The following is an 11715-nucleotide window of genomic DNA, read 5'->3' as shown; positions in this document are numbered from 1 at the left end:
CGGAAATAGAAACCTCCATCCTGAGGAAAGAAGCTGAAATTCACCCCTTAGCGGATGGGAACTATTTTTAAGGAATGATAAAGCCATCCTCTGTACCTGCTTGGAGTACAGGGAGGCTAAACAAGACTGTGGCTCACCTATCAGATGACTGGACCATCTCACTAACTGATTTAGAGAGTTTTTCTCTGTGACAGAGGTCTGACCAAACCATGCCACCAAACAAAAGGATAAAACAGACTCAATAAAAGAACGATAAAACAAAGTTAAAATTTTTTGGTCAATGTGGAAATGAGCACGTTTCCTAAGGCAATAAAGGTGCTGGTGACCCTTTTTACAAACTGATTTGCAATTTTGATCAAAGTTCAGTTTTTCATTGATTATGGTCCCAAGATATTTATATGACTGCACTTGCTCTATTTTCTGACCTTTAATTAAAGTGACTCCGTGCCCATTTTGTTGTTTCCTAAAATCAACAACCATATCTTTTGTTTTAGATATGTTCAGCTGGAGATAAGACTCCTCACACCACTGAACAAAGTCATCAATGACTGGACCGTGGTTAGTTTCACCCTCTTTCAGTAAGATGACAATAACAGAGTCATCTGCATATTTAATGATGGCCCTGTTTTCATATCTGCTCTGACACATGTTTGTATAGAGAATGAATAATAAGGGCGATAAGACACACCCTTGAGGAGAACTTGTGGAGGAGAACACTGGGTCAGACAGAATCCCATTTATTCTCACTCTTTGTGACCTGTCAGTTAAAAAAATCTAAAACCCAGCCCACCAGGTTTTTCCTGATTTCAAACTGTTCTAAAAGTCTTTTAATTAAAATATGGGGTTGTATTGTATTAAAAGCCGAAGAAAAATCGATGAAAAGAAGTTTTGCAAAAGTCCCTTTACTCTTTACATGTTTAAGAATCAGATTTAGTAAAGTCAAAAGAGTGTCCTCCACTCCTCTATTACAGGAGGCTTAGAATTAGAATTTGTGTCATGAAAATGGTTGTCTGAACTTTTAATTTCATCTGAGACAGAGATCTGACTCATCATTAGTTTCACAGACGTCTTACTTCCTTAATTTACCACAGTACAGTTTAATGACTGAATGTGGAGAAGCACACATATGGTTGAAATTGTAGACATAATCTTCTTGAGAAAAAATCCTCTCAGGATGACGTGTCATCATCTCAATAATCCTTATACTTTTCATATAGTACAACTATCAGGTCCAGTTTTTAACCTTGTTAATGTTAGTCTGCTTTGCAGGTCAGATGACTAAACAGAGGCTGATAAGATTAGGTCTTAAAGCTCTAGGTGTTTGTATTTACTCCATACTCAGCTGCGGGCAGAGAGGGTGACAGGCGAGGATGGCACTGAAGAGAAGATGCTCGGTTTCTGGAGTCTCCTGGTCCTGTCAGTATTAGTAGGATGCATCTGCTGTGTCTTCTCGTGGATGCTCACCTACCTTGACTCGTTCCAGCCTGGTATGGATTTCCCAACACTGTGGACAGTGGCCCACGTCAGAGACGTTTAATATTGATTACATATGTCTGAATTGCTAACCCTAGCTCAACAGACCACAATGCCCTGGACTGTCAGTATAGTTACATGCTGTGAACATAAGTACCTTTGATCACAGTTTGTGTTGTAAAAGAGAAGGAATATTGAAAAAAAGATCAACATTGTGATATTATTTCTTCCAAACTGACCAGAAACATGCTTGTCAGACTCTCACAGCAAAGGATCAGACTCACTGTGCATGACGGCTCAGGCCAATGATGTCTGTTAAGATTGTCAGTTGTTTAGTGCTTCTGTACAGTTAGGGTCACGTCTCTATTTCAGAATAATTAATATGCGGAAAACACTAAAAGTTGATTGTCTTCCAATATTCTAGCATAATTAAAAAACTTTGACTTTGTAAGTACATATTATTAGTCCTAATGCCAGTATGAGTCTTCATAACTCCTGCTTTGAAATACTGAACTTTGAAATTTACCTGATGAAAGATAGTTTACAGTGGCACTCTGTCAGGATCATTCTGACTATAAGATCACTGTATTAATCTGAATCCTTCTGAAATTTGCTGTGAATGAATGCTGATGCAACTCACTGTGGGAAAGCTGCTAATAAAATGAATCTGTGACACATGCAACACGTTCACAGAGGAAGAGGACTCAAAGGGAGGACACGCAGAGGCTGTGTTGAAGTCAGAAATCCAAATCTTTATTAAAAAAAACAGGCGGCGGTTACAAACAGGAAGACAAGCAGTCCATCAAACAGTCTACAGGGTCAAACATTCAGAGAATTTAAACAGCAGTAAAAAATAACTGGACACTGAAAAACTTAAAGCAATGTGTGACGCAATAGAAGGAAGCAGTGTGTTACTGTGTTGTGTTGTTTGTTACGTTGTGATGTGTCATATCGTGTCGTGTTGTGTTATATGTAGTGCCGACGTAGGACAGTTTTTCCAATTTCATTGTACTACTGTACTATGTATGACTGTGCAATGACAATAAAGAGTTATCTTATCTTATCTTATATTCACTGAATTATCATCAATTACAAAAGAGAAAAATGACGATTTCTAAGGATTATTTTCTTAAATGCAATTAGAGTGTGGCTGGTAAAGATGGAAACATACAGAATGTAAACTGTGTGAGTTTGGTGAACTTTGTTAGTAACAAATGAGGTAAAAAAAACAACCCCAAAACATACAAAACACAGAAAGAGGCTCTCAGTATTCATTAATAATTAGAAAGAAAAATTCTGGTCGTGGATTTTTACAGTCTTAGTTCCGCTCGCTGTCATCATTATAATCATCATGATAAATGGCGAGGTCCTGAGGTGGGTGGGGCTGTCTCTGTGATGTCACCATGAAGGAACAGCATCTGGCACGTGTTGGTGAAACATCCCAGTACACTGGTGTAGTTTCCTCTCCAGCTGTTTGACATGTGACACTTGAATAGTGTTAGGTCAGGTGACCACATGGTTTCTAAAGTAACTGACAGGAAGTAACCAGGCCGTCAGAAATGGATGGCATGTGTGTAGAGTTACTGGAGTTGGGTAACTCTACTTACCAAAAGCAGAAGCACACAGATGAAGGATCAGATGCTGAATGTTGCAGGAACATGCTCATGTGTGGTGGTCATTCAGTGCTGCTCCGGCAGGTTAGACAGTCCAAGACTGATATGCTGCCCATCTGAGAGTTTGAAAACACACATGGAAAGATTTATTTTGTGTTACAGTCAAAGTTGGATGTTCATTTTTGTCCTTTAAAAATGTTTGTGTATTTGAAAGCACTAACATTTAAGGATGACTTGGATTGTCTCCTTTAAAGGGGAGACAAGTGTATCCACTGATCTACGTCACTTTACCTGGATGATGACTCTTCTCCCCCTCACTCAGAAACACTCCTAATATAACCAAGCAAATAAATAATATTGAAGATTTACTTACATCATTACAAAAACATCAAAAACATCTCCCTTTGATTCTATTTCTCCATTCCTGCTGAACATCAGGCAACAAATATCTCAATAAATCACAGTAAAATGTAAAGCACATGTTTTCTCTGCTTTGTCTAACCTCTGCAGAGCCTCTGTCAAGAAAAACATAACTGTAAGCATAAAACAAATATACATTCATAACACGTCACTGGACAAACCTCGGTCAGTTGATTTCCTCTGTGCAGTGCAGATGAGCATCAGTCAGCAAGTGACTCTGCTGGTTCTTCTGAGGAAACACCACCGTCTCTCCACACCGTCACCATCTGTGAGCACAAACTGCTGCTCTGCCAGCATGTAGGAATCACATATCACACACACAGGGGTGAAGAAACATCAGAGCTCAACTTTGGATACTTTAGATCTAAACAGATCAAAGTAGCTCTTAGTTTCAACAATCAGTGAGCAGACAAACAATGATCCCACCCACTCCATGACATGTTGGTCAGTCACAGGAGCTCGTTCAGTGAGAGACTGAGATTACCGAAAAGCACCACTGAACGACACAGGAAATCATTCCTGCCTGTGGCCATCTCCCTGTACAACGCATCCACTTAACACACTGTTTGCTGCTACAACTACACATGTTTCTTTTCCAAATATTTATTTATAAGTGACTTATGTATGTATGTATGTATGTATATATATGTATATATTGTACTATTCTTAGTTAGCGTATTGTCTGTCTTGTCTTAATGTTGGTTTAAAATGGAGCACTGTAACAAAAAATAATCTCCCCCAGGGATCAATAAAGTATTCTGATTCTGATTCTGATACCAAACTGATTCTGTATGAATACAATATGGTATTTTCAATACAGGTGTCAAATTAATTTATTAAAACTAATACAGATATATGTATATTTTTTTTGATAAATTAGTTTGCTAAATTATAAGAATATATATATTTTTTCATTTAACAATTGCAACTAAAAGAAATTAAATATTGAACAAAAATATATTGTCACATTCTTTGCATGCTCAGCACGATGACAGACTTGAAGTTGCTACAGATTTTAAGAAGTGATAATTATAGGGAAGAAACTTCTCTTTTTCATCCGTTTAATCAAACATTTGATGCCTCAGCTGTCTCAGTCCTATAGCGTTCTGCAACTACAACTAACCTGAGGCTTGGATTTGGCTGCAGGTGCCCCTGTACATCCTTCTCAGCAGCACACATGTGGGTACCATTTAATCCCACTTCTTCCTGAGCTTTGCTTCATCACAAGACCAAAGGTGGCATCCCGTGTCACAGTCTTATCATCATCCAGAAGAAACATTTGAAGAAACATTTACGCGCCTCCTGGTTTTGTTTTCTGATCCTGCGAAAAGACTGAGGACAACAAAGCCCAGAGAACACGAGATACACAACATCCAACATTCAGACTCAACAGCCTCCATAAATGAAGAGCACCAGGTTGGTTCAGTTATAGTAGATATAAGCATACTTCACATTACTGGGTATGAATAATAATGAGGAGGCAAACTTTGACGATGCAGAGCATGATGTCCCATCATCAGACTGTAAACAAACATCCACCAGGCTTCTTTGTTGCCAAAATTGATGATTCTCCTATCAGGGATCAGTAGCGTGTATTAACCTGTGGTACAAGCAGCAGTCACTGAAATATTACTGTTTCAGATAAGAAATCTAGGACATAAAAGCCAGAGTGGGAGGGATCTCTGCAAACTGACTTAGGTCTGCAAGTGTGAAGCTCAACAAAAATCTGACTCTCCAGTCACAGACAAACAAAAACTCCAGCTGGGAGATAGAAAATGCTGTCTGGGTCCTGCTGGATGTTGCTGGTCAGAGTCCACACATTAGCAGAGTGCTTCTTGGTCCCACTGACCCATGTGGACAGCGACTGTGGAGAACTGTTCTGGAAAACAGAGAAGAGAATTAAAATAACAAAAAGTAGCAGCAGTTCAGATCTGATTTAATTTAATTTCCTTCACACAGCACATTCGTCCAGGCTGACAGGTAAACAGAATTAATCTCAGGTAACATGACTCATAGTAGAGATTCAGTAAGAAAGATTGCAGGCTCTAATATTATTACCACACAATCCAAGGACACACCAACAGCTCCGATTTGTAGAACTATTTAAACAAATGTCTTCTGAATATTCAATTCAGGTTCGCAGTGGGAGGGTGGGAGGTGTCGTGGAATTTTTTAAATAAAGTCTGCAACACAGAAAGAGCTGTGATCAAGCTATTTATTACTGCGCCAACACACATCAAACATCACAGTTCAGTCATGTCAGCGCTGCCACAGAAGTGGTGCTCCTACTCCTTTATGCATTCCAAGGAAGAGGGAGGAAGTTACAAACGGATCCTACCACACTTCAACGGATCAATGGTTATGCTGTTTTGTGGCCTTATCAGCACCCGTAAAGGGAGTTGTTTTCTCAAACTGCTGACGCTGAAGTAAGTTCATCTAGTTTTAGAAACTTTCACTGAACAGTAACAGTGTTACAACTAAGCATATGCATAAGCACTTAAATACTTTAAATGAGAATAACAGAAAATTTCTATTACAGAGGCTAGAGCCTGTCCCAGTAGTCATAGGTAGAGCACACCTGGACAGGTCACCAGTCTGTCAGAGGACTAACACAAAGACAGACACCAGAGTAACAAATCTATTTAAAATTAATGTAAGTTTGCTGCAGCTGTATGTATGAACATGTGTTTCTGTGCTCACAGTCCACCTCTCAGGAACCTGTAGTTCACTTTAAGTCTACTTTAAACAAACCTCACAAAAGGCTGATGTGGCTGGATCAGTAGTCTGATTTGAGTACGATACCTTTGGCCAGGGATTACTCTGGTGCATCGCTTCACTGCAGTGTTACGTATTTTCCCCACACCTGAATAAAAAAAATACTGATATATACAAATAACAGCTTCAGCTGATGCAGCCTGACTCAATCCTAAATGTTCAGCACACAGAGACACAGAGGTGCCGTTTAAAGTTTAGTGTTAACCTGAGTCACTGATCATTTGCAGTATTACAGAGTCTGGCAGTCTTTGCATGATGTCCACGTCACTGTAAGTTTCTAGCCGACTCTCAGGTGTGACAGGTGTGCCAGCAGGAAACAGTAATAATAACCTGCATCCTGAGGTTTGTCATGCAGGACTAAAGAAGCCAGGCTTTGTTCACACAGCTAGGATTGTATTTTACACTGACCCTGGGTCAGTATAAGTATCATACAGTTTAAACGAAGCACTGAAACTTGCACATATTTATTATAGATGCACTGAAGCTAATCGAGATATTTGCTGTCAATCTGTGGCTGCGATTATTATTATATATTATTATTATATTACTGGAAACTTTATTAACTAGTAACTTCATCAGTCATGACAGAAGCTAATATTTCTGTGCTAACATCGTTTAAACAGTAACAGCTTTCCTCCAATATAAGCTAACGTTTACGCCGTAACTTTAAGCTAGCACCATAAAGACGGTAAAACACGTAATAATATCTACAAATGCATCTTAAAGCTGTTATATTAGCACTCGGTGTATTACTAACATAACCACATTAACATTACTGACACTCGCTGACTTTTAATAGTCATTCTATAAATGCTGTCTGTTTAAATGGTCTTACCTGTACACACTGCATATCCACCGGATTCCAGCCAGAGTGGATTCTGGAGTCTTCCCACGCTCCTGTTAGTGATCCTCCATCTGGATGGATGAGAACAACCTTCTGAACAATCTAGCAGGAAATGGCCCATATCTATGGGACTGATTTGTGCTAATAACGCCCATTGTATGAACTGATAACAGCCGAAGCGGGTGAATAAAGTCACCCAGTAGCTAGCTGTGCCATTACCCAGCATACATCACTCCCTCCATAAATGCAATAAACGATACAAAAGTAATAGCCTATAATTAATTCCTCTGCTGTATCTGCTGTTTTTCAGGTAGTTGTTTACATTATATAATTTATTGTGTTCTGTATACCTCACTACAATGTGATTTGGAAAATGTCTAAATATACCGACAACAGGCACTTCCGCAGCAATCTCTTCAATCGGAGGACCCTTCACGCACAGGCCCCGACGCGAGGGGCCTGTGCGTCCATAAGTGAAGCAGAGGGATAGTGATGGGCAGATGAAGCCTCATGAAGCACTGAAGCACCTCAACGCGAAGCTTCTTGAAGCTTCATTTGCTCTAGCAGGACACCTACTGGACGTAAAAATATTAGTTGGCATGAATTTGAAGAGTGTGGCATTTTGCACACAGCCTGTAAATGTCAACAACAAAAGGAGTGTGTAAAACATCTATATTGTAGTGATGGCAGCATACTGTGTATATTTATGCTGGCAGTATGGAAAATGATTATTTGCGGCAAAGTTCGAACCGCTTCCTGAACCAGTCACGTGGTACAGCCGGGCAGCGAGGCTTCGGACGTCATCATTTTCAGCTCCTCCCATAAATGAAGCAAGCCTCGATACGCATGGCGGCGGGGGGCGTGGCCCGCCTCCTGTGACATCAAGGTCCAAAGCCCTATTCGGCTTACAGGATGATGACATCACATATATTTAGAATCTTACAACAAATTTGGTCCTATGATGCTTTAATCCGTTGATCCGCAAAAGTCTATAAATAGGGGTGAAGAGCAATGACTTTTAGTTAATTAATTGCAGCATTTATGTTAGCAGAATTGAAACGTTCACCAAAGAGGTATTTTGAAACACCTGGATCCTTTTTGGAGTAGCTGTTTACAGATTCCAACATGTCTCAGAGGAAACAACCCTACAGATTTCTAAGGTAAGTTTTCTTTCTTTTTTTCTGTTTTTAGGTTGTTCACTGACAGAATAAGAATCACAAAAGCTCACCTCTAGACAGCTGCCCTGCATGGTTTGAAGCAAAGTTTTCTTCTATTTGATCTCAAAAAGCTCCTAAAACAGTCAGTGATCACCGTTGACCTCCCTCGGCTTTTATTACCGCTAATCATTTATTTAAGCTCAGTTTTTAAAACCTTAGGATGTAACTACAACCCAGCCCATGCAGCAGTATATGAATGACTAACCTCGTATTGTGGATGGATTATCTCAGTTGTTCTCCTGGCTGAAGTTTGGTCCTTTTACAGCATCCTGCCATGCGATTACATTTGTTCCTGACCACCGAGAACGCTCACATTAACTTTTATCGAGTGGAAAAAAAGTTAGCTTGTTTATATTATGCTAACATAGCTGTGTCGCTAGCGGTCACGTAGCACATCATTATATACCAGCTAGCCCAACTTCAGTCACCCTACAAACGTCACTGCTGTTTAGTTTTCTGTCTTCATTTATGCTGGAAGTGATAGCAGAGTTGTACGTTTTAATTTGTTTCCAAAACCCCGCAGTCAGGACATGCTATATTGTATTTAGATAGAAGCTAGCGAGCTAACTCCCTGCTAACTTCTAACTCCGTTAAATGTCATAAATTCCGTTTTCATGGATGCCTGGATGTTAAACTCAATTGTTACACCTGGTAGAGCAGAACGCTGATCATTTTATTAAAGATGAAAGACTTTAGACAGTTTTTCAACTCTCAGTAATGCCATAGTGATCGTTTGATATATGGACCTGCAGCGGAGTTTAGACCCAGACACGGCTAGTGACGTCAGACTGAACAACCGGATAGTGATATGAATTAATTTAGAACTCACTGGAGAGAAAATGCCACGAGCAAATCAACAAAAAGCTGGGGATTGCACATGACTGGCGTCTTTGTTTGGTGATATCGGATACATGTTGCCGCCAGGATGGAAAACGATGAAAAGATAGCCCATTATCCAGGTTCTTGCCTTCACGATCATGAGCTCTAACGTTGCAACCAACTACAAAACAAGTACGAACCATAGCTGAAGCTGTATCCTTTGTCTGGCCTACTGTCATGGCGGCGGGGGGCGTGGCCCGCCTCCTGTGACATCAAGGTCCAAAGCCCTATTCGGCTTACAGGATGATGACGTCACATATATTTAGAATCTTACAACAAATTTGGTCCTATGATGCTTTAATCCGTTGATCCGCAAAAGTCTATAAATAGGGGTGAAGAGCAATGACTTTTAGTTAATTAATTGCAGCATTTATGTTAGCAGAATTGAAACGTTCACCAAAGAGGTATTTTGAAACACCTGGATCCTTTTTGGAGTAGCTGTTTACAGATTCCAACATGTCTCAGAGGAAACAACCCTACAGATTTCTAAGGTAAGTTTTCTTTCTTTTTTTCTGTTTTTAGGTTGTTCACTGACAGAATAAGAATCACAAAAGCTCACCTCTAGACAGCTGCCCTGCATGGTTTGAAGCAAAGTTTTCTTCTATTTGATCTCAAAAAGCTCCTAAAACAGTCAGTGATCACCGTTGACCTCCCTCGGCTTTTATTACCGCTAATCATTTATTTAAGCTCAGTTTTTAAAACCTTAGGATGTAACTACAACCCAGCCCATGCAGCAGTATATGAATGACTAACCTCGTATTGTGGATGGATTATCTCAGTTGTTCTCCTGGCTGAAGTTTGGTCCTTTTACAGCATCCTGCCATGCGATTACATTTGTTCCTGACCACCGAGAACGCTCACATTAACTTTTATCGAGTGGAAAAAAAGTTAGCTTGTTTATATTATGCTAACATAGCTGTGTCGCTAGCGGTCACGTAGCACATCATTATATACCAGCTAGCCCAACTTCAGTCACCCTACAAACGTCACTGCTGTTTAGTTTTCTGTCTTCATTTATGCTGGAAGTGATAGCAGAGTTGTACGTTTTAATTTGTTTCCAAAACCCCGCAGTCAGGACATGCTATATTGTATTTAGATAGAAGCTAGCGAGCTAACTCCCTGCTAACTTCTAACTCCGTTAAATGTCATAAATTCCGTTTTCATGGATGCCTGGATGTTAAACTCAATTGTTACACCTGGTAGAGCAGAACGCTGATCATTTTATTAAAGATGAAAGACTTTAGACAGTTTTTCAACTCTCAATAATGCCATAGTGATCGTTTGATATATGGACCTGCAGCGGAGTTTAGACCCAGACACGGCTAGTGACGTCAGACTGAACAACCGGATAGTGATATGAATTAATTTAGAACTCACTGGAGAGAAAATGCCACGAGCAAATCAACAAAAAGCTGGGGATTGCACATGACTGGCGTCTTTGTTTGGTGATATCGGATACGGAAAACGATGAAAAGATAGCCCATTATCCAGGTTCTTGCCTTCACGATCATGAGCTCTAACGTTGCAACCAACTACAAAACAAGTACGAACCATAGCTGAAGCTGTATCCTTTGTCTGGCCTACTGTCATGGCGGCGGGAGGCGTGGCCCGCCTCCTGTGACATCAAGGTCCAAAGCCCTATTCGGCTTACAGGATGATGACGTCACATATATTTAGAATCTTACAACAAATTTGGTCCTATGATGCTATGACATGGTTATATATTTACATGTAGATAATGTCCTCAAGTTCTGTATAACCACTTTTTCCTCTCTCTGTGTTTGTTTCTCGTTCGTTGTTGTGTGTGTGTTTGTGTGCATTTGTCTCTTTCAAACAGGTGCCGGTCCTCACCTCTGCAGTGCTGCCGTCTCCTGTAGCGCTGCATGGTTCTAAGCTAAGTTTCCTTTCCTTTTTCTGTTCTCTCAGATTTGTCCTCAGGTTTGAAGTGTCTGTGTTGTGCAGCTGGTCTGGTCTGTCTCTAGACAGTTCAGGCTTCACCCACTAGTTAAATGGTGGAGGCTCACAGCGACATACTCAACACACAAGTTTCTGAACTCTGCATGAGGGTTTCTCCGACGAAGTGAGGGCCGTGAGGCACAGCTCCCCGTCCCCCGGTGACCCTGCTAGGTCCACCTTCTTAGGGAAACCCTCTGCAGAGGAGCTGACAGAGCCAGGAACTTGTGAGTTGCGTGTGTCCACTCAGGCATCATTCATGCTTGTTCTGTAGGCAGTTCCTGTCAGAAGGAGGAGGCGCGGCAGGAGCGTCGGGGGGCGGAAGACGGTGCCTCAGTGCCTCTCTCCTTCTGACATTGTTAAAGAAAACACAACAAATTTGTAATTATGTAGATAATTACATGTAGATAATGTCCTCAAGTTCTGTATAACCACTTTTTCCTCTCTCTGTGTTTGTTTCTCGTTCGTTGTTGTGTGTGTGTTTGTGTGCATTTGTCTCTTTCAAACAGGTGCCGGTCCTCACCTCTGCAGTGCTGCCGTC

The 11715-nt window shown here is 40.6% G+C and overlaps 1 long non-coding RNA gene across 10 annotated transcripts; it reads right to left on the bottom strand.

Annotated features, from left to right (window-relative positions):
• Window positions 1-2101: 2101 nt before the first annotated feature.
• LOC145423064 (uncharacterized) lies at window positions 2102-9460 on the bottom strand. Of its 10 annotated transcripts, none has more exons than XR_013904179.1 (7): window positions 8548-9460; window positions 7117-7196; window positions 4630-6369; window positions 3668-3793; window positions 3308-3416; window positions 3081-3202; window positions 2102-3004 (listed from the first exon to the last, which is right to left on the bottom strand). It is a non-coding gene; the product is annotated as an uncharacterized LOC145423064 (long non-coding RNA). The 10 variants fall into 10 exon arrangements; XR_013904183.1 differs by having other exon boundaries at window positions 2107-3004; window positions 4630-5385; window positions 8548-9402; XR_013904180.1 differs by lacking the exon at window positions 8548-9460 and having other exon boundaries at window positions 2107-3004; window positions 4630-5385; window positions 6258-6369; window positions 7117-7590.
• Window positions 9461-11715: the final 2255 nt, after the last annotated feature.

This window comes from Astatotilapia calliptera, chromosome 20 (genome assembly GCF_964374335.1).
Source record: "Astatotilapia calliptera chromosome 20, fAstCal68.1, whole genome shotgun sequence".
Lineage (NCBI taxonomy): Eukaryota > Metazoa > Chordata > Actinopteri > Cichliformes > Cichlidae > Astatotilapia > Astatotilapia calliptera.
Note: the sequence above shows the minus strand (reverse complement) of the source record. Positions and strands in the feature narration are given on the sequence as shown.